We start from the raw sequence: 25,289 nt of genomic DNA, 5'->3' as shown, positions 1-25,289 counted from the left end.
GTGGAGGCCTCTTCCTTCGCAAAATTCCCACTATCCTATCCGATTATCACCAAGATAAACCTACCCAAACTTGTGCGATGTTAAACCGAAAAAAAAAAAAAAAAAAAAAAAAAAGAAAATGATAATGAAAGCATACTTCTTAGTGGTTAGATCGTCTCAACTTCCACTGTGAAAGAGAGCGTGTCCTGCAAGCCTTTGAACTGATAGAAATGTGGTTCATTAACTCTCTCAAGCCACTTCTTGAACTCGTGCTCCAGTTCTCTGGCCCATTAAGATGTGTCATTCCCGTATATGGCACTGAAAATGAACAAAGCAGCTCAGAAGTTGAGGGTACATTAAACATGTCCTCTGTTTGCATGCCCCTTTAAAGACTTGTATTCCTTTTAAAGCATATGGGAGAGAGCTAGGGCTGTCCAGAGTTCATTTCTCTCGAGGAACAGTCTGATACAAAACAGCCCATTGGTAAGTATTGCACTGATTTCGTATTATTTTCAGGGCGGTAAAATAATTGCGTCCGCCTCTGTGGTGTAGTGGTTAGCGTAATTAGCTGCCACCCCCGGAGGCCCGGGTTCGATTCCCGGCTCTGCCACGAAATTTGAAAAGTGGTACGAGGGCTGGAACGGGGTCCACTCAGCCTCGGGAGGTCAACTGAGTAGAGGTGGGTTCGATTCCCACCTCAGCCATCCTGGAAGTGGTTTTCCGTGGTTTCCCAATTCTCCTCCAGGCGAATGCCGGGATGGTACCTAACTTAAGGCCACGGCCGCTTCCTTCCCTCTTCCTTGCCTATCCCTTCCAATATTCCCATCCCTCCACAAGGCCCCTGTTCAGCATAGCAGGTGAGGCCGCCTGGGCGAGGTACTGGTCATACTCCCCAGTTGTATCCCCCGACCAAGAGTCTGAAGCTCCAGGACACTGACCTTGAGGCGGTAGAGGTGGTATCCCTCGCTGAGTCCGAGGGAAAAACCGAACCTGGAGGGTAAACAGATGATGATGATGATGATGATGAAAATAATTGCATTTGGATGGATTAATTACACATGCAGAATACTTATTTTGTACTGTTCGAATTTATACAATATAACTAACACCGCCTTTGTGGTGTAGTGGTTAGTGTGATTAGCTGCCACACCCAGAGGCCCGGGTTCGATTCCCGGCTCTGCCACGAAATTTGAAAAGTGGTACGAGGGCTGGAACGGGGTTCACTCAGCCTCGGGAAGTCAACTGATTCTAGAGAGGGCTTCGATTCCCTCCTCAGCCATCCTGGAAGTGGTTTTCCGTAGTTTCCCACTTCTCCTCCAGGCAAATGCCGGGATGGTACCTAACTTAAGGCCAGGGCCGCTTCCTTCCCTCTTCCTTGTCTATCCTTTCCAAACTTCCCATTCCCCGCACAAGGCCCCTGTTCAGCATAGCAGGTGAGGCTGCCTGGGCGAGGTACTGGTCATTCTCCCCAGTTGTATCCTCAGACCCAGAGTCTGAAGCTCCAGGACACTGCCCTTGAGGAGGTAGAGGTGGGACCCTTCGCTGAGTCCGAGGGAAAAACCGACCCTAGTGGGAAAACCGATTAGGAACGAACGAATATAACTAACAGGTTTATAAATTTCTCTCGAGGAAAACATGTTCCTGTCAAGCACGAAGACCCAGTAGATAACTAAAAAATCAAACTTACTTCTTCTCCTTCTTCATCTGCTGCTCTTCTCCACACTGTGTTACGGTCGTGGATGCGAACGGCGTCGCACAAGTGGACTTGGCCCTGTTTTACGGTCGAATGACCTTCCAGAAGACAATCCTATTTATGAATCAAGCATAAACTTTCATTTTAAAAATGCGATTTATAATATTATACACAACAAAAATAACTACCCGGATCTTTCGATAGCACCAAGACATACATCAGGCCATTCTCTAAAGAAAGGAAAACAACTTCTTCTGCTATTTCCTACACTTTGTTACATCTGAGGATCTGGCTGTATCTTTCGGCCGGATACTCCTCCCGACGCCAACTCTAAGTGAAGAGAATCGAACCCAGGACTTTCTGAGTCGAATCCGCAATGCTGGCCATTTAGCCAAGGAGCAGAAGAAAGAAAATGAAAACTAAGTAGGTCAAATTTACAGAAATGACGAAGTCAAGTATATGTGGCAGAAATAATTGAAGAATGTCTCAGAAAAAGGAGATAAAAGTCAAGAGTTAATAAGGCGAAAATAGTCTTTTATATAATCAGAAACTACCGAGCTCGATAGCAGCAGTCGCTTAAGTGCGGCCAGTATCCAGTATTCGGGAGATAGTGGGTTCAAAGCCCACTGTCGGCAGCCCTGAAGATTGTTTTCCGTGGTTTCTCATTTTCACACCAGGCAAATGCTGGGGCTGTACCTTAATTAAGACCACGGCCGCTTCCTTCCTATTCCTAGGTCTTTCCTATCCCATCGTCGCCATAAGACCTATCTGTGTCGGTGCGGCGTAAAACAAATAGGAAAAAAATCCGAAACTTATATAACAATGAATTAAAATAGATGAATGATAAACTAAAGTATACCCGCCCCGTATAGCACTGTAGCCCTGATTGGCATTGGTGCACCAAGCGACCACTGCTCAGCTGGAAGCCCTGCAGAATACGAGATGACTCGTGATCGGCGCAACACATACTCTGGAACATTATTCCTAGCTTTCTGGATCGGGATCTCTATGTCCCGATCGGATAGTTCCTCGACTGCTCTCATGTAGACTAAGTGGACCTAAAGCCAGTCCTGAGAATCAGATTCAAATCTCAGATATGGCCTGTAAGTGAAGCCGGGGCCTCCCGGTAAAAGGCAACCTCATTACCGGGAAAGGTTGAGTAATTCGCCCAGAAGTACTTTATGCAGTACAATGACTGACTCCGAACAAGAAAATATTACATGCTGGAAGTACAGGAGTCCGCCTCTGTGGTGTAGTGGTTAGTGTGATTAGCTGCCACCCCTGGAGGCTCAGGTTCATTTCCCGGCTCTGCCACGAAATTTGAAACGTGATACGAGGGCTCGAACGGGGTCCACTCAGCCTCGGGAGGTCAACTGAGTAGAGGTGGGTTCGATTCCCACCTCAGCCATCCTTGAAGTGGTTTTTCTTTTCCCACTTCTCCTCCAGGCAAATGTTGGGATAGTACCTAAATTCAGGCCACGGCCGCTTCCTTCCCTCTTCCTTGTCAATCCCTAAACTTCCCATCCCCTCTCCAGGCCCCTGTTCAGCATAGTATCTGAGGCCGCCTGGGTAAGGTACTGGCCCTTCTGCTCGGTTGTATCCCCGACACAATGTCCCGCGCTCCAGGACACTGCCCCTGAGGCTGTAGAGGTGTGATCCCTCGCTGAGTCCGAGGGAGAAACCAACTCTGGAGAGTAAACAGATTAAGAAAGAAAGAAAGAAAGAATTGGTTAATACCTGGCACGGCATACTGGGTGTATGTCCCGTCTTCATCATCATTTCATCCTCATCACAACGCGCCGGTGGCCTACGGGCGTCAAAAAAAGACCTGCACCAGGCCCCTCTGGAGGCCTCATGGCATTATTATTATTATTATTATTATTATTATTATTATTATTATTATTATTATTATTATTATTATTATTATTTACAATTTGCTTTACGTCACACCGACACAGAAAGGTGTTATGGTGACGATGGGACTGGAACGGGCTAGGAGTGGAAAGGAAGCGGTCGGGTCCTTAATTTAAGTACAGCGCTAGCATTAGCGTGGTGTGAAAATGGGAAACCACGGAAAACCATCTACGGGGCTGTCGACAGTGGGGTACGAATTACTACATCCCGAATATAAAAATTATCAACAGTGGATTAAGGAAACTGAAAAGAACGAAATTTAAATTATCCAAGAACATTTCGTGTGGCCATTTATAGCCCAGTGCAGCCCTTGGAAGGCAGACCCTTCGATGAGAATGGGCGGCATCTGCCATGTGTAGGTAACTGCGTGTTATTGTGGTGGAGGATAGTGCTGTGTGTGATGTGTGAGTTGCAGGGATGTTTTTTTTTTTTTTGCTAGTGGCTTTACGTCGCACCGACACAGATAGGTCTTATGGCGACGATGGGATAGGAAAGGCTTAGGAGTTGGAAGGAAGCGGCCGTGGCCTTAATTAAGGTACAGCCCCAGCATTTGCCTGGTGTGAAAATGGGAAACCACGGAAAACCATCTTCAGGGCTGCCGATAGTGGGGTTCGAACCTACTATCTCCCGGATGCAAGCTCACAGCCGCGCGCCTCTACGCGCACGGCCAACTCGCCCGGTGCAGGGATGTTGGGGACAACACAAATACCCAGCCCCCGAGCCATTGGAATTAACCAACGAAGGTTAAAATCACCGACCCGGCCGGAAATCGAACCGGGGACCCTCTGAACCGAAGGCCAGTATGCTGACCATGCAGCCAACGATTCGGACATAATAATAATAATAATAATAATAATAATAATAATAATAATAATAATCTTATTGTTTTACCCTTTATTAACTAATTTTACGGTTTTCGGAGACGCCGGGGTGCCGGAATTTTGTCCCACAGGAGTTCTTTTTACGTGCCAGTAAATCTGCCGACTCGAGGCGGATGTATTTGAGCACCATCAAATACCACCGGATTGAGTCAGGATCGAATATACGAAGTTGGGATCAGAACGCCAGCGTCTCATCCATCTGAGCCACTCAGACCGGCTACCTAAACTCTACAGGTTTCCAGGAAAAGCCTAGAAAGAAGGGAGTAGTGCTTTTTAGATCGAGAAAAGAAGAAAGAGCTATGGAGGAAGAATGAGAACTATGTCCGAGAAAAGGAGGAAGAGACAGCTGAAATGAACGTAGTCCGTAGTACTCATAACAAAAAATTAAAACATTCTCAATTACAAATAATATAACCTCGCAAACAAATCTCTTCGAAGTCTTAGACCTCAGACAGTAGAGCCCTGGCTTTCTGAGCCAATGTTGGCAGGTTCGATCATGGCTCAGCCCGATGGTATTTGAAGGTGCTCATATACGTCAGTGTCCTGTCGATAGATTTATTGACACTTAAAATAACTACTGTGGGGCAACATTTCGGCACCTCAGCGTCTCCGAAGACTGTAAAAGTAATTAGTGGGACGTAAAACCAATAACATGGGAAGATGAACTCTGGACAACCCTGACTCTCTCCCACTCAAATGCTGCCGTACTTTAAAAGGAATACGAGCTTTTAAAAAGCTTCAAGATAAATCTTATTACGCTGTATATTTTGTATTTGTTTGTTTGTACAGCTACAGTACGTTGAACATTACTGCCAACAGCGGAATTAACGAGCGTAAACTTTGACAATAAAATATAGCAAGCATAACAAATGAGCCGCAAGATCAAGTACAAACAAATAAACACTGTCGAAATCGGAAACCGTAAGATAGTCCATACCCATAACCCCGCAAATAAATCTCTTATTTTGATGATATCTTTTTTCGGCTGCTGTCATTTCTTAAGGGGACCCGGAATGGAGATTCAGGGGAACATTTTTTTAAAATCAAAAATTAACATCGGAATCCCGGCCTTAAAATGGTATAAGTTATAAATCACTTTTGTGTGATAAGTGGAAGTATTTTTTTAAATATTTAAAATAGCTCATGCATGAAAAGTAGTCAGCTGTTAGCCATCTCTAAGTTTTCACTGTGAGTATATTAAATGTTGCACTTCTGTAATGAAACCGATAGTTTGGTAACTGGGCAAAAGTACATACAACCATCCACACAGTCTACCTCTTGGTGTGATGGAAATAATGAAGCCCGTTTTCCGGGACTTAACACAACCTGATCTGCTGAAAATAATATCTGCACGGATAGACACAAAATCCAAACGAGAGTTTAAACAATGTCATCTTTAGTCGGATTCCCAAAACATTGTTTGTGGTTATCTATACCCTACACTTCGGAGTAATTGATTCAGTGGCAACACTGAATTAATGAAATGTAACAAAATGTAAGGTTTTGGAAAAGCTAGGATTGCACGGTGAAAACAATTCAGTTCTCAATGCTGTGATGGACTTTTTGAGAACCACGCAAATAAGAATTTGACTTTATGCTCTTCGCATTGTTGCCAGTGTTTTGTATTTTGTTCTCCCCCTCTTCTCCCGGAAGAGAGATTCAGTGTAATGCTCTCTACTTGAAGACTGTGGCCGATTTGATTTTCATTCTGATATGTACTTTGCACTGACAATTTATGTTTTTGTATATGTGCTGTGAGTGTTCCTTGTACATGGAGCATGACCAAATGTTGTACTAACAAAGGTAAATATTTTTTTAAAAAAATGCTAGGATTAGCTATTTTGTGTCGAACTCTTGACACCATGATACGATGCGACAAGGAATGTCTCCGAAATGCTGAACGAAAGATCCCGACTTGAACCAAGGAAGCCAGGAAACAACAGAGCTGCCAAGAGAGAACTCCTGGACCACTTTGAAGAGGGGAAGGACGACTCAAGTTATGCGACAGGCCTATTTTGACACTCTAAATTTGAAGGCTGTTTTAACCGTAAATTTGCTTTCTTTATTACTTAATGTACCTTTGCTCAGCTTGTGCTACATGTAAGAGCTTAAAACTTTCACAGTCTGTTTATTGAAGTGTTCTACATGTACTAAAGTCTCTTGTATCGAGCTCGATAGCTGCAGTCGCTTAAGTGCGGCCAGTATCCAGTATTCGGGAGATAGTATGTTCGAACCCCACTGTCGGCAGCCCTGAAAATGGTTTTCCGTGGTTACCCATTTTCACACCAGGCAAATGCTGGGTCTGTACCTTAATTAAGGCCACGGCCGCTTCCTTCCCACTCTCAACCCTTCCCTGTCCCATCGTCGCCATAAGGCCTATCTATGTCGGCGCGACGTAAAGCAACTAGCAAAAAAAAAAATGTCTCTTGTTGTTTGATTTCGAATGTCCGGTCACCTTAATGAAAATTATGTTCTGTAACCGTACACTATATGACACTTTACAAAAAATATTTATTAAACCTGAGGCACATTTTTAATCACATACGCTTCAGTAGTTAGTCAAGGTACATAACCTAAACACGCGAACATTTCATACGTCTGTCATGGATAGTTTTTGAGAAAAGTTACCATTGTGGGGATAGGGCATTCCGAGTTCCCTTAAAGGATGCAGTACTTTTGCATCTCTCTCTAGGCAAAGATCTGTGCACAAAATATAGCTTCCACCGAAGTCGCAGACTCATCCATGGCTGTGACAGTATGGAAGCTGCTGGGGTGTGGGAGGTGCTGAGTAATTAATGGCGTTCACAGCACAACTTGTGCATTTGAGTGTTATGAGAGGTGTTGATTATAGGGTCAGTCGTGCTGCAGTAGTCCTGTTCCACTGAAAAAAGCAATATCAAACTACACTGACTGACAGAGCAAATGCAACACCAAGAAGGAGTGGTCAGAACTTTATGCCAATTGCAGGGTAGACTGACGTCACTGAGGTATGCTCATGATGTGAAATGCGCCGCTGTGCTGCGCACGTAGCGAACGATAAATGGGACACGGCGTTGGCGAATGGCCCACTTCGTACCGTGATTTCTCAGCCGACAGTCATTGTAGAACGTGTTGTCGTGTGCCACAGGACACGTGTATAGCTAAGAATGCCAGGCCGCCGTCAACGGAGGCATTTCCAGCTGTGAACATGTTCCTGAGTCGCTGACTATATTTACAAACATATAAATTTGCATTTAAGTTGAAAAATTTGAATATCTGCATTTAAAATGGAAATTATGAAAATTAACATTCATTAAATAAAATACACACTCGTCGGACCTTGTACTCACACTTACTTGTTACCTGCTTACTTACACATACGTTATTTGAAGGGCGCCAGCTGTCACTCAGTACAGCAATAATAGAATGAGACTCTTGACTATCTCTAGGGTGTGGGGTAATAAGCTTACTTTTGACAACATACCATATAAGTTCTGGGAAAAGGAGATTGGCGTTCGGTTTCCCCATTAATTTTGAGGTTAAGATATTTTACTGTCAATGAAATAAAACTATGAATTCGTTTGATAGAACAATATATATTCTTTAAATAATATATCAAAAAATAGTGAGTCTTGTTGCGATAAAACAGATGAGAATATGAAATTATGACATTGCAACTGAAAGAAACTAGGCATGAATTTGAATTCTTCTTGACCGGACATTTAACAATTTATACGAAATATTTCCCTCACTGATTCACTTGACTGTACCTTCAACACTTTTTGTGTAATTACGACGTATTCCTTTGATCTGGTGTTTACTGTAGATGTGTCACGCCTAACTTGGTGATACATCCTTGTGGCTGCTTCTTCTCCATATCATCTGACTTCTTTGTAAGTCAATATGGTATGACCTCTTGGCAGGTCCAGGGTTGCCCTCTCTGACTCCATGGTAAGCCCTTGCATCCGTGTCTTCAACTGAGTGAGCGACCAACCTTGTCCTCACTCTCTCAATGACCAATAACGGCTCACTGAGTCTTCACCATCTCTCGTTCACACTGGTTGACTGACCAACTAAGGCCTCTTGATCTAGTAGACTACTTCACTGTACTGCATCCGTATAACTAATGACTGACGCTACAATATGCATCCACCTTATATAGACGTTGGTTGACACCGCTACGTAATCTCCAGAAATAACCATGACATACTCCCACAACGCGGCAAATATTACATACAGTGGTGAAATAGCCCTGCGGCGGCTAACTCTCTGAGCGCATATTCTAAATAAATACGATGACATAGCCATGGCGCGGCGATGACTTGGCAGAATCGCCACTAATCTTGCACAATGTCCCAACGTCACACCCAATCTCTGATATATACAACAATTCTCACTGTACAGGTATTGAATGTTATTCTACACATACGTATATATGCATACATCTAAGTACAATCTTGCAAGCAACAGGCAATTGCAAAATCGAATTAAATAAGACTGATAATTACAATAATAGTAACAATATCACAGATAACATAATAATAATACTGACATAATAATAATAATAATAATAATAATAATAATAATAATAATAATAATAATAATAATAATAATAATAATTGTACCGGGCGGTACACCTCTACACCGTTTATTTAAAAGTTGCGCCAGTTGAAACTCCTCTTCTGGAGGAAGGTTGAACTTTATCTACTCTATTAATTCTCTACTTTCTCAGAAGATGTCACCACGTGGAAAATTTTGAGTTTTTGAACTGTGTCACTTTTGATGTGTTTTTGTTTAGCTTGAAGTAAGAAGTGTGAACTTTCTCTTCTAGAGGACACTACTGAAGATCAACAATAGTGCAACCTAGTGCGGAGTCAAAGAACTATTTTGTTGAAGAAATTTTTATTTCAAATGTTTGTTCTTTGCTAAATTTCTTTCTGTTATTGTTTAAGTTGGCTGTATACCCCTCTCTTTCCCCTTGTTTTGCATGTAGCCAATCCCGAATTTCTTAAATTAATTTCTATCCAATCAGATGTATCTTCCCCCAACTTGAATCGATTGCGGGGTCCTAGCCAATAAAATAATTGTGGGCGGGTGTTTTCATTCCCCTAACGCCTAGAACCTTCCACGAGAGGTTATAAACTGCTGATTTTTGGGTCTCCGTGCCACTTCTGTTCCATCTTTCAGTGTGTTAAGTACATAGCAGGAGGCGGGAAGCGCCTCTTTCTTCGGCAGCGGTCAACAACAAGGTAATGGCCGATTAATAACTTCTTTCTTTGCTAGCTCAGCAGTTTAACTTTCGGGGCGGGTTCTAAGCGTTCAACCATGTAACCTTTTTCTAAAATGTAACTACTCTTTTCATATATTCTCTTTTAAAGCTTCATACTGGGATAGAGAGTGCTAACCCTCTCGAGCTCCCACTCATATTGTTGTGAGGTGAACTTAGTTTTCTCAATCTATTCTTCGTTAACGTAAAACAAATTGTTCTCTTCTTAAGTCACCTCTTTAGAATGGGATTAGCCCTTGCATTAACGGCCTAGCGCCAAGTAGGTCTTAATCAAAGTGTATTAGGAGTGCAAGTTCGCCTCCTCTCAAATTGTTTTAGAGGTCATTTAATTAACCTTCTTGTCATTTAATAGACCTCAGTAGGTTGGGTATTTTACCCCTGTGTATATGTCCTTTGAGGACAGCTTAAAGGTGGAGTTTGGTGTGGCCTGGGAGAGGCTTAAAATTGAGAGCGAGTGGCTCTTTTGAAAATGGTATATTGTATGCCTCGAGGAGGCTTTTCAGTGTAATTTGGAGCAAGGGCTCCTAGGTATGAATGGGGTTTTCGGCCCCTCTGTTAAAATTGTGATTGGGGTAAAACTGAGCTGATTGCCCAAGAATTATGTTTCTGACTTTTGAAGCCCCAAATGGGGTACCTATGTAAATGTATTTTTTCAATTGTGTTTCGGCTACTAAGTACCTGTTCTATTTGTTGTTACCTAATTTTGAAAAGAAAATATAACCTTGTTAAATTTTAAAATTAATTTCACTTTAGTAGCTTGAGATCTATTCACCACCCAGCACCTTCTTTCACGCATAACTACCACCAAAAACACGGTAACAAGTGGTAGCAGAGCGTGGTTGAATGGGTCTCAATTTAGCCCCCTTTGACGGCTAAACACTGTTTTGATCCGAACTCTAACCATTTTCTCAGTTGCTGGAAATTTTTTTATTGAGGTTGTTCAAAATTTTTCCGTCATCATGCCCGGCCCTCGCGATGTTCTCCTCCTTAACTATTTGCGCAAAGAGGAATTGATCTACGAATTAACTATTAGAAACGTGCAATCTGGAGGCACGGTTGCTATCGACACTAACAAACTTAGAGAGTCCCTTGATTTGCCCATTTCCATCCCCAATTTGGGAGAGAAAGAAATTGATGACTCTCTTTCCACGATCGTCGAGAATATTTCTGGGCTAGCATCTGTAGTTAGTTTTTTTGATGAAAATGATCCGTCTCCTAATCAAATTAAGCGTGTGCAAGGCAGACTATATCACTTTTCAAATAGAGTTAATGATCTGTTGTCTCTAAAGGTGAATGATGTTCAGAGGAAGGAAGCTAATACCACGCTCCCGTCTCCTGCTCCACTAAATACAGTGGCTGGCTTAGATGAAATGCCATGAATATCGCCACGCCGCTGGCCCCTCAATCTACATGCCTGTGCCCTCAAAAAAAAAAGATGATGGAACAACACAATTTTGCCGCCGAGCTTTTATGTTTCAGTGCCCCCGCAGCCGCGCAGCGCCGTGCAGCAACTGGGGAGGGGGATGGGCCCCCTCCTACCCAGCGAGGACGATATGTGTACGGCGAGCCGGAGCTCTCCTCCCGGCCAAGGCTGATGTGCGGCGCACGACCTGCTACTGGCCCGCAGCCTGTATATGTTCACCGCGGGCGCGGCGTATTTCAACACCTCTGCTCCCCTCATAGTGCGGGCGAGCGGTATCTCAGGGTACTTGAGGGGTCCGAGCGGCCTCCTTTCGACGCAAGCTGCAACGGCCGGTCTGGCCATCCAACTTAATCTACATCAACTACATGGACAGTCACCATAAGCAATAATTACACTTGGGAATTCAACAACAATAATTGGTGAACATTGCAAAATTTTCTTCACTTTTAAGTAGTAAAAGTTTATCTTCAGAAATTCAAATTCTACAAACATAAAGACTTTCATTCACCTGCAACAACAACATTTTGAAACTGAATTAAGAAATCTTGTAAATGCTCCTGCTATCTATCTTCATTTCAACATCATTACTTGGACTTTGTTTCAAACTGATCTCATGCGTCACCCCTGGAGGAACTTTTGGGGGGGGGGGGGAGGTCTGTACCGGGCGGTACACCTCTACACCGTTTATTTAAAAGTTGCGCCAGTTGAAACTCCTCTTCTGGAGGAAGGTTGAACTTTATCTACTCTATTAATTCTCTACTTTCTCAGAAGATGTCACCACGTGGAAAATTTTGAGTTTTTGAACTGTGTCACTTTTGATGTGTTTTTGTTTAGCTTGAAGTAAGAAGTGTGAACTTTCTCTTCTAGAGGACACTACTGAAGATCAACAATAGTGCAACCTAGTGCGGAGTCAAAGAACTATTTTGTTGAAGAAATTTTTATTTCAAATGTTTGTTCTTTGCTAAATTTCTTTCTGTTATTGTTTAAGTTGGCTGTATACCCCTCTCTTTCCCCTTGTTTTGCATGTAGCCAATCCCGAATTTCTTAAATTAATTTCTATCCAATCAGATGTATCTTCCCCCAACTTGAATCGATTGCGGGGTCCTAGCCAATAAAATAATTGTGGGCGGGTGTTTTCATTCCCCTAACGCCTAGAACCTTCCACGAGAGGTTATAAACTGCTGATTTTTGGGTCTCCGTGCCACTTCTGTTCCATCTTTCAGTGTGTTAAGTACATAGCAGGAGGCGGGAAGCGCCTCTTTCTTCGGCAGCGGTCAACAACAAGGTAATGGCCGATTAATAACTTCTTTCTTTGCTAGCTCAGCAGTTTAACTTTCGGGGCGGGTTCTAAGCGTTCAACCATGTAACCTTTTTCTAAAATGTAACTACTCTTTTCATATATTCTCTTTTAAAGCTTCATACTGGGATAGAGAGTGCTAACCCTCTCGAGCTCCCACTCATATTGTTGTGAGGTGAACTTAGTTTTCTCAATCTATTCTTCGTTAACGTAAAACAAATTGTTCTCTTCTTAAGTCACCTCTTTAGAATGGGATTAGCCCTTGCATTAACGGCCTAGCGCCAAGTAGGTCTTAATCAAAGTGTATTAGGAGTGCAAGTTCGCCTCCTCTCAAATTGTTTTAGAGGTCATTTAATTAACCTTCTTGTCATTTAATAGACCTCAGTAGGTTGGGTATTTTACCCCTGTGTATATGTCCTTTGAGGACAGCTTAAAGGTGGAGTTTGGTGTGGCCTGGGAGAGGCTTAAAATTGAGAGCGAGTGGCTCTTTTGAAAATGGTATATTGTATGCCTCGAGGAGGCTTTTCAGTGTAATTTGGAGCAAGGGCTCCTAGGTATGAATGGGGTTTTCGGCCCCTCTGTTAAAATTGTGTTTGGGGTAAAACTGAGCTGATTGCCCAAGAATTATGTTTCTGACTTTTGAAGCCCCAAATGGGGTACCTATGTAAATGTATTTTTTCAATTGTGTTTCGGCTACTAAGTACCTGTTCTATTTGTTGTTACCTAATTTTGAAAAGAAAATATAACCTTGTTAAATTTTAAAATTAATTTCACTTTAGTAGCTTGAGATCTATTCACCACCCAGCACCTTCTTTCACGCATAACTACCACCAAAAACACGGTAACAATAATAATAATAATAATAATAAAATACAGATAAAATCATACAATAATAAAAATACAGATATCATCTTGTAACGAGATTTGAACCGTTACAATTCGCCTCCCTCATAAATAAATCGAAGAACAAAGAATCGATTGATTTATGAACAAAATTATATATATATATATAACACTGACACATATAAACACTTTAAATAAGTATACAACAATAATTTTCTTTTTCAGCATCCATACATTTTATAATACATCACATATGAGAATTTTTCTCGCACATTGCCATCGTAGATAACTGTTCAGTGTCCCATTCTCTTTTTCTCTCATACAAATCACAAGAGTACAGCACTCAATTTAACACATACAAATAATTTTAAATGATTACACTACATTCTTCACCTTTTTTTTAACATATCAAAATATTTTGTGAAAATTCACTTATATGAGAACTTTTCTCGCATATTGTTATCGCAGATAACTGTCCAATGTCCTGTTCTCCGTTTTTTGTCACACAGTACATGACAATGTAGCACTTATTTGTCCAATATACCAATACGACACTTGGATCACACGCCAATCGCAGATGTTAGTTTTATTTTGCCAGTTTCTCACGAAATTTAATCATCTTACTCTTATTTCAACAAATCTCACGTGAAATACTTCTTTAAGTTCTTAATGTTGTAAGTACCGACAATCTTCCCTTCCTGATCTTTTAAGGAATATGCACACTTCCCAATACGGCTCACAATAGTGAAATACCCCTGATACAAAAGAAAGAATTTAGACATATTTCCCGCCTCTGCAGATGATGGGAATGGAACTCTAAGTTGCACCTTGTCACCCAAACTGAATTCGTCCAATTTTGCACTTTTCTGCTGGCGAATACGTTTATTGCCTGCTTTGATTAAATTTTCCCTAGCCAGCTGGATATAATAATCCTTAGATTTTCCCTCTCCCAAGTCTAAGCCTAGCATACTTGCAATTTGATCGGTTGGCTTCCTACCAAAATGAATTTCATACGGCGTACATCCCGTAGACTCGTGTAACGTAGTGTTACACCATCGTTCTACATCACCCAGTCGTGAAAACCACGAACTGTGCTTATCATGTACGTATGCTCTGAATATTCTCCCGATCTCTCTCATGACCCGCTCGACCATATTATCTTGTGGGTATCGAATAGACGAATATATGGCCTTAACACCCAGTTCATTCAACTTGGTAGTCCATATCTTTGAACTGAACTGACTGCCGTGATTTGATAATATTCTGAGTGGACTTCCAAACTCAGGAATATATCTGTCAATAACCTGCTTTAGGCAACCCCTTCCCGTAGCTTTTCTCAGGGGATACATTTTGACATATTTGCTGAAGGCATCAATCAAAACGAACACATACCGGTATCCATACCGAGATTTTACTAGTTGCCCGAACAGATCTACGCATATAAGTTGGCCTGGCTTGTCTACAATGACTGCTTGCCGTGGACCCTCTAACGTTCTGTTAGGATGCTTACTACGTTGACATAGATCACAGGTCGCAAGTAATTTCCTAATACTCCTTCCCATATTCTTCCACACAAAATTCCCTTGAATAGCATAAAGAACCTTGTTTGCCCCAAAATGACCGAGTTCTTTGTGATAATACCAAATCATGTCTTCCTGTAATGCCTTTGGTACACAAACTTTAAATTCCCCAGAATGACACTTCCTTGACAGGAAACCACTACTTAGTTTATATTCATGTTTACCTTTCTTCACAAGAACATCTGCCTCCTTATCTCTTAACCAGGTCAGGATAACATTCATCTCATCGTCCCTCTCCTGTTCCACCATGAGATGACGTAATCGATCTCGTTCTGTCATGTTGTCCGTCACATTACCCACACATACCAGTATTCCTTTTCGTATATCTACATACCTTGACTCAGTATTGCCTGATAAATTCCTACTGAGGAAATCGGCTAAGACATTATCTTTACCTTTAATATGTCTAATAGTGAAGTCATATTCATTGATAGCTAAAATCCACCTTGTCATTCTATTACTTGTTAACTTACATGTTTTAATAAATACTAATGCCTGATGATCTGTCCATATCTCAAACTTATTCCCTAATACATACATTCTAAATTTACTTAATGAATAGATAATAGCCAAGAACTCAATTTCCGTGATGGTATACCTTTTTTCAGTCAAGCTGAGTCCCCGACTCGCCAAAGAAACAATACCCAAATTTCCTTCGTCATCCCTCTGACACAAACATCCGGAAATGCCCTTTTCTGACGCATCGGTCATGAGTACAACCTCGCGATTAGGCATAGGGTATTTTAACATAACGGCATCATTAAAACCTTCCTTCAGCCTAAGAAATGCCTCATCATGTTCAACTGTCCACTTCCATTTAGCTCCACCTTTCAATAAGCCTCTGAATGGCTCTAACAACGCTGCATATTGGATGACAAAACGTCTAAAATAATTACAAACCCCTAAAAATGATTTTAACTGTTTGCTATTACGTGGAGTGCTCGTGTTGTTAATCTTCTCTAATCTCGTTTGTTCTGGTTTTACCCCCTGTGCAGATACAGTGTGCCCCAAAAATGTAATCTGTTGTGTGCAAAATGTTGACTTATCCAGTTTTAATGTGAAGCCTCCCTCTCTGACTTTCTGTAAGACTATGTTCAAATGTTCCATATGTTCTTCAAAAGTGTGAGATGCTATTACTACGTCATCAATGTACATTGTAACAAAATCCCCTGTATCCCGACCTAAAACTCTAGACATAGCACGAATCAACGCTGCGGAAGAGGTTTTCGTACCAAAAGGGACTCTAGCAAATTGATACAAACAATTCTTATATGCGAAAGCTGTGAGAGGTCTGTTCTCTCTTCTGAGGGGAATTTGCCAAAATGAAGAAGACAAATCCATGATGGAAAACCATGTTTTTCCTTCAAAACGCTGAATGAGTTCTTCCACTGTTTCAGGCCTCTGTTGGCCTGCCTCAATCCTCTGATTCATAAGCCTGGCGTCAATACACAGCCTGACTGACCCGTCCTTCTTGGCAACGATAATTAAAGGATTAATACTATGGCTACAAGATGGTTCAATTATTCCGTAATCCAGCATAATGTTTATCTGTTCTTCGACAGCACTAGCATATTTGAGTGGAATGGGGTACTTAGGTCCCACAAATGATGAATGGTCATGTACAACAAACTTGTGTTCATATACATGTGTTCTTCCTGGCTTATCACTAAATACATCTCGATGCTCACCTAACATCGAACACAACTGTTCCTCCTGTAATTCACTCAAATTACTTTTCGCCACTGTCTCATACAGACTATCCCTTGGATACTGGTCGTACAGGCACGTAACACACCCAACAAAACATTTCCTCTCACTAGGAACAACTTCACTTACCTCTCATATATTTCAAAGAACACACGTCACCAACACACTTACCTCAGGCCATCATAATTAACACGTACTTCTTTGCTAGATTACTCCCAGAACAAACAAACACTACCTAAATTAAAGTCTATTCTACTTCCATGATTTGCAACCAAGTCAGCTCCTAAAACAACTGAATACACAAGTTTTGGTACAACGCATAGATGAAACTCACAATCATCTTCTATCGTGATTACTACCGCTATCACCTTATTTACTCACTTTGACTTACCCAACGGCTGTTACAATATCTAATAGAACCTTCATTTACCTTCTTCATCTCACAATTTCCATCATCGGAGTTACTACCTCACTACTTACATCATATTCTCAGTAATATAAGTACTTACATCACTTACAGAACACTTCTTACGTCTAACTTACTGCTACCATTAATTACTGCATGATCTACGACTACGGCACTACTTAAATATCTCACTTAACTTTACTTAGATCACACTCACACTGTACTCTTAAATTTACTTTCACTACATAACTACTTATAATAAATACCACTTCATCTTCTACCTTTGGACTGTTCACTTAATTTACCCGATTCCCTGTGAATCAGAAATACTCTGGCTCGATAACGACATCTTGATAACATTCATATTAAGACTATCATAATCTCTCTGATAACTCAAATCCGTACGCCTCCCATTTCCCGATTCTCTCTGATTACTCCTCTGACCTTCTCTCTCATAACTCAAATACATACGCCTCCCATCTTCCGATTCTCTCTGATTACTCTTCTGACCTCCTCTCTCATAACTCAAATACATACGCCTCCCATCTTCCGATTCTCCCTGATTATTCTTCTGATCCTCTCTCTCACAACTCAAATCCATACGCCTCCCATCTTCCGATTCTCTTTCGTTACTCTTCTGACCACTATCACCATCAACACAACTATTAATCCTCTGCTCATCATGATGACCCCCTCTCCTCTGATACACGGCTAACATTTTTCCTCCTCTCTCTACTATACTACTTTCCCCAGATATCATGCGTTCTCTCTCTCGCGCGCGCCCTTCCACACATTCCTTCCAAAGCCTGTCAATGAAATTTTCTCTAAATTCTCCCAAATTAGATATATTATCCCAGTACACTCGAAACCATATTTTACTTTCACCGATAAAAACATTCGACAAGATTTCTAATACGTATTCCCATTCGATAATATTATCCCTCAACTTACTTGCAAATCTTTTCTCAACTACTTTTACAAATTCTATAGAATTAAACTGTTTTCCAGAAAACATGGTTAAATCACAATCCCTACTAAACAAACCACTCGCTACTATTACCTCACCCGCCGTATTACCTGTACATTCTTGCCGTATCACTTCCTGGCAACTCAACATTTCTTCTTCCGCTCCTCTCTCAGCATTTTCTTCCACTATTCTCACTTCTTCCTGCAATTCTTCCTCTCTCTCACCTGCTGTGATAGCGTTTCCTGTTCGTTCCGTAGTTCACTGACCTCCAGAAGTTTGCTTTCAATTTGTTCAATTCTACTAATCTGTTCCCTCGTATCTTTTCCAACTGCATTGCAAATCCTGTCCAATCCTTCCTCGACTACCTCATGAATTTCTTCCCGATTACTCGAAATTTTATTACTTAACAGTACGATATTGCTACTTTCCTGTGTACATATTCCCTTGACTTGCTCAATTTGAGTATGAAAACCGCTCCGACTCAACTCCCTTTCTCCTCTAAGGTCAACACACGCTTTATTAAACTTATTTTCTAACTTGTATATTTGACCAGTTACCTATACTATCTCAGTATCTATTTTAGAATTTAGTGATTCACTTAACCTATCTAATTTATCATTAATCGCATTAAAACGTTCGTTACAACTACCAATCATTTCGTCCGTCTGTTTATTATTTTCATTACTAGTATCAATCTTTTCCTCCATTCTTTTCTGACTATTTTCACTGAGCTCGGTCATTCTGGCCATGAACAAATTAAAAAAATCTTGGTTCATTCCCCCCGCGATTTCCTTTTGAGTTTCAGTGTGCTTCTCAATTTCTGCACTTTGCTGAATTACCTCAGAACCTTGCATCGTGCTCATCTGCTCCCTATTCTGAATTTCACCTTGGATGTCCGCAGAAGCAATGACCTCGTCGTCACATGACTTGTTATTGTCTTCCTTGTCCATCATTGGTTCACTAGTGATATTACGCGATCTCAAATTAATTTCCCTCTTCAAATCCCTTGACATATCCCCAAAATACAAATATATATCACAAAGTTACATTCCTAACATTTACCGGTAATAATTCCGTTGGCTTACATGTGCATACTCTTCCCAAAATGAACCTATGATATGCTGTCATTCAGAACAGATTCTGAATTTATTCGAGCCCCACGTTGCGTCGACACATTGTGAACATGTTCCTGAGTCGCTGACTATATTTACAAACATATAAATTTGCATTTAAGTTGAAAAATTTGAATATCTGCATTTAAAATGGAAATTATGAAAATTAACATTCATTAAATAAAATACACACTCGTCGGACCTTGTACTCACACTTACTTGTTACCTGCTTACTTACACATACGTTATTTGAAGGGCGCCAGCTGTCACTCAGTACAGCAATAATAGAATGAGACTCTTGACTATCTCTAGGGTGTGGGGTAATAAGCTTACTTTTGACAACATACCATATAAGTTCTGGGAAAAGGAGATTGGCGTTCGGTTTCCCCATTAATTTTGAGGTTAAGATATTTTACTGTCAATGAAATAAAACTATGAATTCGTTTGATAGAACAATATATATTCTTTAAATAATATATCAAAAAATAGTGAGTCTTGTTGCGATAAAACAGATGAGAATATGAAATTATGACATTGCAACTGAAAGAAACTAGGCATGAATTTGAATTCTTCTTGACCGGACATTTAACAATTTATACGAAATATTTCCCTCACTGATTCACTTGACTGTACCTTCAACACTTTTTGTGTAATTACGACGTATTCCTTTGATCTGGTGTTTACTGTAGATGTGTCACGCCTAACTTGGTGATACATCCTTGTGGCTGCTTCTTCTCCATATCATCTGACTTCTTTGTAAGTCAATATGGTATGACCTCTTGGCAGGTCCAGGGTTGCCCTCTCTGACTCCATGGTAAGCCCTTGCATCCGTGTCTTCAACTGAGTGAGCGACCAACCTTGTCCTCACTCTCTCAATGACCAATAACGGCTCACTGAGTCTTCACCATCTCTCGTTCACACTGGTTGACTGACCAACTAAGGCCTCTTGATCTAGTAGACTACTTCACTGTACTGCATCCGTATAACTAATGACTGACGCTACAATATGCATCCACCTTATATAGACGTTGGTTGACACCGCTACGTAATCTCCAGAAATAACCATGACATACTCCCACAACGCGGCAAATATTACATACAGTGGTGAAATAGCCCTGCGGCGGCTAACTCTCTGAGCGCATATTCTAAATAAATACGATGACATAGCCATGGCGCGGCGATGACTTGGCAGAATCGCCACTAATCTTGCACAATGTCCCAACGTCACACCCAATCTCTGATATATACAACAATTCTCACTGTACAGGTATTGAATGTTATTCTACACATACGTATATATGCATACATCTAAGTACAATCTTGCAAGCAACAGGCAATTGCAAAATCGAATTAAATAAGACTGATAATTACAATAATAGTAACAATATCACAGATAACATAATAATAATAATACTGACATAATAATAATAATAATAATAATAATAATAATAATAATAATAAAATACAGATAAAATCATACAATAATAAAAATACAGATATCATCTTGTAACGAGATTTGAACCGTTACACAGCAGACAGACGACTTTACGAGGGGTATGGTGATCGGGCTGAGAAGGGCAGGTTGGTCGCTTCGTCAAATCGCAGCCGATACCCATAGGGATGTGTCCACGGTGCAGCGCCTGTGGCGAAGATGGTTGGCGCAGGGACATGTGGCACGTGCGAGGGGTCCAGGCGCAGCCCGAGTGACGTCAGCACGCGAGGATCGGCGCATCCGCCGCCAAGCGGTGGCAGCCCCGCACGCCACGTCAACCGCCATTCTTCAGCATGTGCAAGACACCCTGGCTGTTCCAATATCGACCAGAACAATTTCCCGTCGATTGGTTGAAGGAGGCCTGCACTCCCGGCGTCCGCTCAGAAGACTACCATTGACTCCACAGCATAGACGTATAGACGTGCACGCCTGGCATGGTGCCGGGCTAGAGCGACTTGGATGAGGGAATGGCGAAACGTCGTGTTCTCCGATAAGTCACGCTTCTGTTCTGTCAGTGATAGTCACCACAGACGAGTGTGGCGTCGGCGTGGAGAAAGGTCAAATCCGGCAGTAACTGTGGAGCGCCCTACCGCTAGACAACGCGGCATCATGGTTTGGGGCGCTATTGCGTATGATTCCACGTCACCTCTAGTGCGTACCGGTATTCAAGGCACGTTAAATGCCCACCGCTACGTGCAGCATGTGCTGCGGCCGGTGGCACTCCCGTACCTTCAAGGGCTGCCCAATGCTCTGTTTCAGCAGGATAATGCCCGCCCACACACTGCTCGCATCTCCCAACAGGCTCTACGAGGTGTACAGATGCTTCCGTGGCCAGCGTACTCTCCGGATCTCTCACCATTCGAACACGTGTGGTATCTCATTGGACGCCGTTTGCAAACTCTGCCCCAGCCTCGTACGGACGACCAACTGTGGCAAATGGTTGACAGAGAATGGAGAACCATCCCTCAGGACACCATCCGCACTCTTATTGACTCTGTACCTCGACGTGTTTCTGCGTGCATCGCCGCTCGCTGTGGTCCTACATCCTACTGAGTCGATGCCGTGCGCATTGTGTAACGTGCATATCGGTTTGAAATAAACATCAATTATTCGTCCGTGCCATCTCTGTTTTTTCCCCAACTTTCATCCCTTTCGAACCACTCCTTCTTGGTGTTGCATTTGCTCTGTCAGTCAGTGTATTATACCTCACTCTTCAACTTGCTTAATATGCCTTAATTTAGCACCACCATCGTTTTGTGGTTTTTCCCCCGTAACTGCATGACCTCTGGTGGTAGTATTTGAGGATCCAAGCAGCTTCTGGGCTGATCACTTAACAAAGAAAAGATCATTTACCCTGTCCTGGAATACGTCAAACTCGTATATGTATATCCAATCCTTGTCCCGTTTCTCTACAGGGTCCGATATGAAGTGAGACGAACCTTCGTAGCAAGTTTTTACGATCGCATGCCCTTCATAACGTCAACCTCATCAGAGGAGTTAATGAGATGAAATGAATGACGTGATATATGATAGCTGGAAGGGAGACACACGTAGCGTACTACTGTCGAACGGCACCAAGGGGTCTGCTCGAGGCTTTACGTCTCCATCCGACGGACGAATCACCATCAGCGCACGTTGGAGGAACTGAAAGAAAACATCAGAAACATTACAGTGGCAGAACCCACTCGCGTCAGCCAGAATGTGGTTGCCAGCTACAATGCCTGTATAACTCAGGAAGGACGACACTTCCAGCATCTTTTATAAGGTAAGACGCGAGTGATTTCTGCCACTGTAATGTTTCTGATGTTTTCTTTCAGTTCCTCCAATGTGTGAGGACTTGTTCGATACATTTTTTCTTTCAGTTTACCCCACAAGTAAAAATCACACACTGTTAGATCTGCAGAACGAGGGGAAAAGAGACCAGCACTGGTCAGTCTGTCTGCAAACACTTCCGAGATTGTAGGAAGAAAATCCTTTGCTGTATGAGCAGGGGATGAATCTTGTTGAAACCAGCCACGCGATTTTTTTTCTTCCGTTAACTGAGCTGGAAGAACGGCATCAAAATGCCATCTTTGTACCTCTCTGCATTTACTAGAAATAGGCCCAATTATTCGTCTTGCACTAACACACCAGCACACCAAACACCAATCTTCCTATCATAATGAAGGACTTCATAAACACCATTATGATTTTCTACGCACCAATAGCGAGAGTTATGACTGTTCACACGACCATTAAGATGAAACCAGAACTTTTAGATACGAAAATACGGTTTTGCAATTATAAATGTCTCACCATATTAACAGCTGAGATTCAGACTGGCGACTCATGCTTGCCAGGTCGAACACGCGCAGGCTGCTTGCGCGCGCCTCCCATACTGCTGTTGCCGTAGCCCAGAGTGCAAACACCGTGCGTTCGGTCTGGGTTTGTATGAAATACCCTGTAGTGTACAGTAGTTTTGATTTAATTTTGCGAGGCTGACAGGTGTGGTCCCCGTAAGGTAGACATTCCGCTGAGGATAGGTGGCGTCTGTACTGGGAGCTGAGTCTTAGTTACATGGAAGGCAGTTTTGCAAGTGACAGTTAACTCCCCGTTTCCCTTGTAAGCCGCTTCAGTGTTGCCTGTGCCATCTACGACAGCTGATGGTGGAGTCGTTGAAGCTCCAACCAGCCTTCGGGATTACTACTAAACATAAATAGGCTTATAATTCTAAACAAATGTACGTATCTTCAAGATCATGAGTTCCAAATTATTTTCCACTCCTGGAACAGTATAGTTGTTCGGCTGTGGCTCTAGCAGCGTGGAAACCGCCTCATGACACTCGGCCATCTTAAATTTGAGATTCTCCCTATATGGCTTTTGACGCTCAATATTGGTGGGTTTTGATTTTTATGAATTCTTAGAAGTGATCTTTATTCTTTCAGATGATTTTTCAATAATTTTACAGTCATTTATTGCCATTTTAAGGAAGAAAGGAATTTCTCACACATCTTCGCACCACAATTTTTCAAATGTTCTTTGTTTGAATTGTTTTTGCTGTATACGCGTAGAATTCACCGAGACGAGTCAAACGATGATATGCTATCATAACGGAGTCCAGAAACCCACTGAGACTAGTCATACGATGATAGTTATCATGTCGGAGTCCAGAAACCCACTGAGACGAGTCAAACGATGATAGTTATCATGTCGGAGTCCAGAAACCCACTGAGACGAGTCAAACGATGATAGGTATCATGTCGGACTGGCGAGTCAAACGATGATATACTATCATGTCGGAGTCCAGAAACCCACTGAGACGAGTCAAACAATGATATGCTATCATGTCGGAATCCAGAAACCCACTGATACGAGTTAAACGATGATATGCTATCACGTCGGAGTCCAGAGCTAAACTAAGAGTCAACCGCGCGGCACGGCGATATTAAAATTTCAAGATGGCATTTCATCGTCCAATTATGCCCCATGGAGCTCAGATCCTTGTTGCGAGATACAATGGTCCTTCCTCTTTGAAATCAAATATTGACCACTTTCTTCGCACGTGCTGTCTAGAAATTATCTCGATTTGAATACTATCATGATTGTGTGACGTTCAGCGGGCCAAGAATGGTTCTGAAATTATAGGCTCACATATAGCAGTTGAGGCTTTCACGGTGGGCGTTATGAACAATCCCTGTATTTTTCGGGCTTGTAGGCCGTGGTCCAGGAGCATATAATGGTCCTAATGTCTCACCGAAAACTGCGTACGGCATTTTCAAGGGTTCCGAATGACTTCGACGGTTACGAAACTCTGCATGCATGAAGTATGTCCCATATGTAATTTTCAGAATACAACAGTTCTTTCAGAGCAGCAGACAAGCTATTTTCACCCCTGAAGTGAGTGGAGTTTCTACGCTTGATTTCTTTGTCTCATCGAGAACGAGTTCCTGCATGCCTCCACTGAGAGCTTCGTAGGCATCGAAATCATTCGGAACTCTTGAAAATGACGAACGCAGTTTTCTGTGAAACGTCATATGCTCCCGGACACGGCGTACACTTTTTTTAATTTTTTAAAAATTTACGGTCCAGGTTTGGTTTTTCCCTCGGACTCCGCGTCGGATCCAAACTCTACCGCCTGAAGGGCAGTGTCCTGGAGCTTTAGACATTCGGTTGGGGATACAACTGGGGTGGAGGACCACTTGTTATGTTGAACAAATGCCTTGTGTGGATGGGAAGATTGGAAGGGACAGGCAAAGAAGATGGAAGGAAGCGGCCGTGGCCTTAACTTAGGTACCATCTAGGCATTTGTCTGGAGAAGAAGTGAGAAACCATGGAAAACCACTTCGAGGATGGCTGAGGCGGAAATCAAACCTCCGTCTACTATGTTGACCTCCCGAGGCTGAGTGGACACCGTTCCAGTCCTCGTAGGACTTTTTAAATTTCATGGCAGAGCCGGGAATCGAACCCGTACCTTCGGGGATGGCAGCTAATCACACTACCCACCACACCACAGCACGGCCTACAAGACTGGAAAATACAGAAAATCTTTCTTGGACGTACAGTATTCTACGTCAAAACAACATTCACTTAAATGCACATAAATTGTGCATGAAGGTCCCCTATGTAATTTCCAGAATACAATAGTTCTTTCAGAGGAGGAGACAAGCTCTCTGTCACCCCTGACGTGAGTGGAGTTTCTATGCTTGATTTCTTTGTCTCATCAAGAACGAGTTCCAACACGGCTCCTCAT

The sequence above is a fragment of the Anabrus simplex genome, chromosome 3 (genome assembly GCF_040414725.1).
Source record: "Anabrus simplex isolate iqAnaSimp1 chromosome 3, ASM4041472v1, whole genome shotgun sequence".
In the NCBI taxonomy this organism is placed as follows: Eukaryota; Metazoa; Arthropoda; class Insecta; order Orthoptera; family Tettigoniidae; genus Anabrus; species Anabrus simplex.
Note: the sequence above shows the minus strand (reverse complement) of the source record.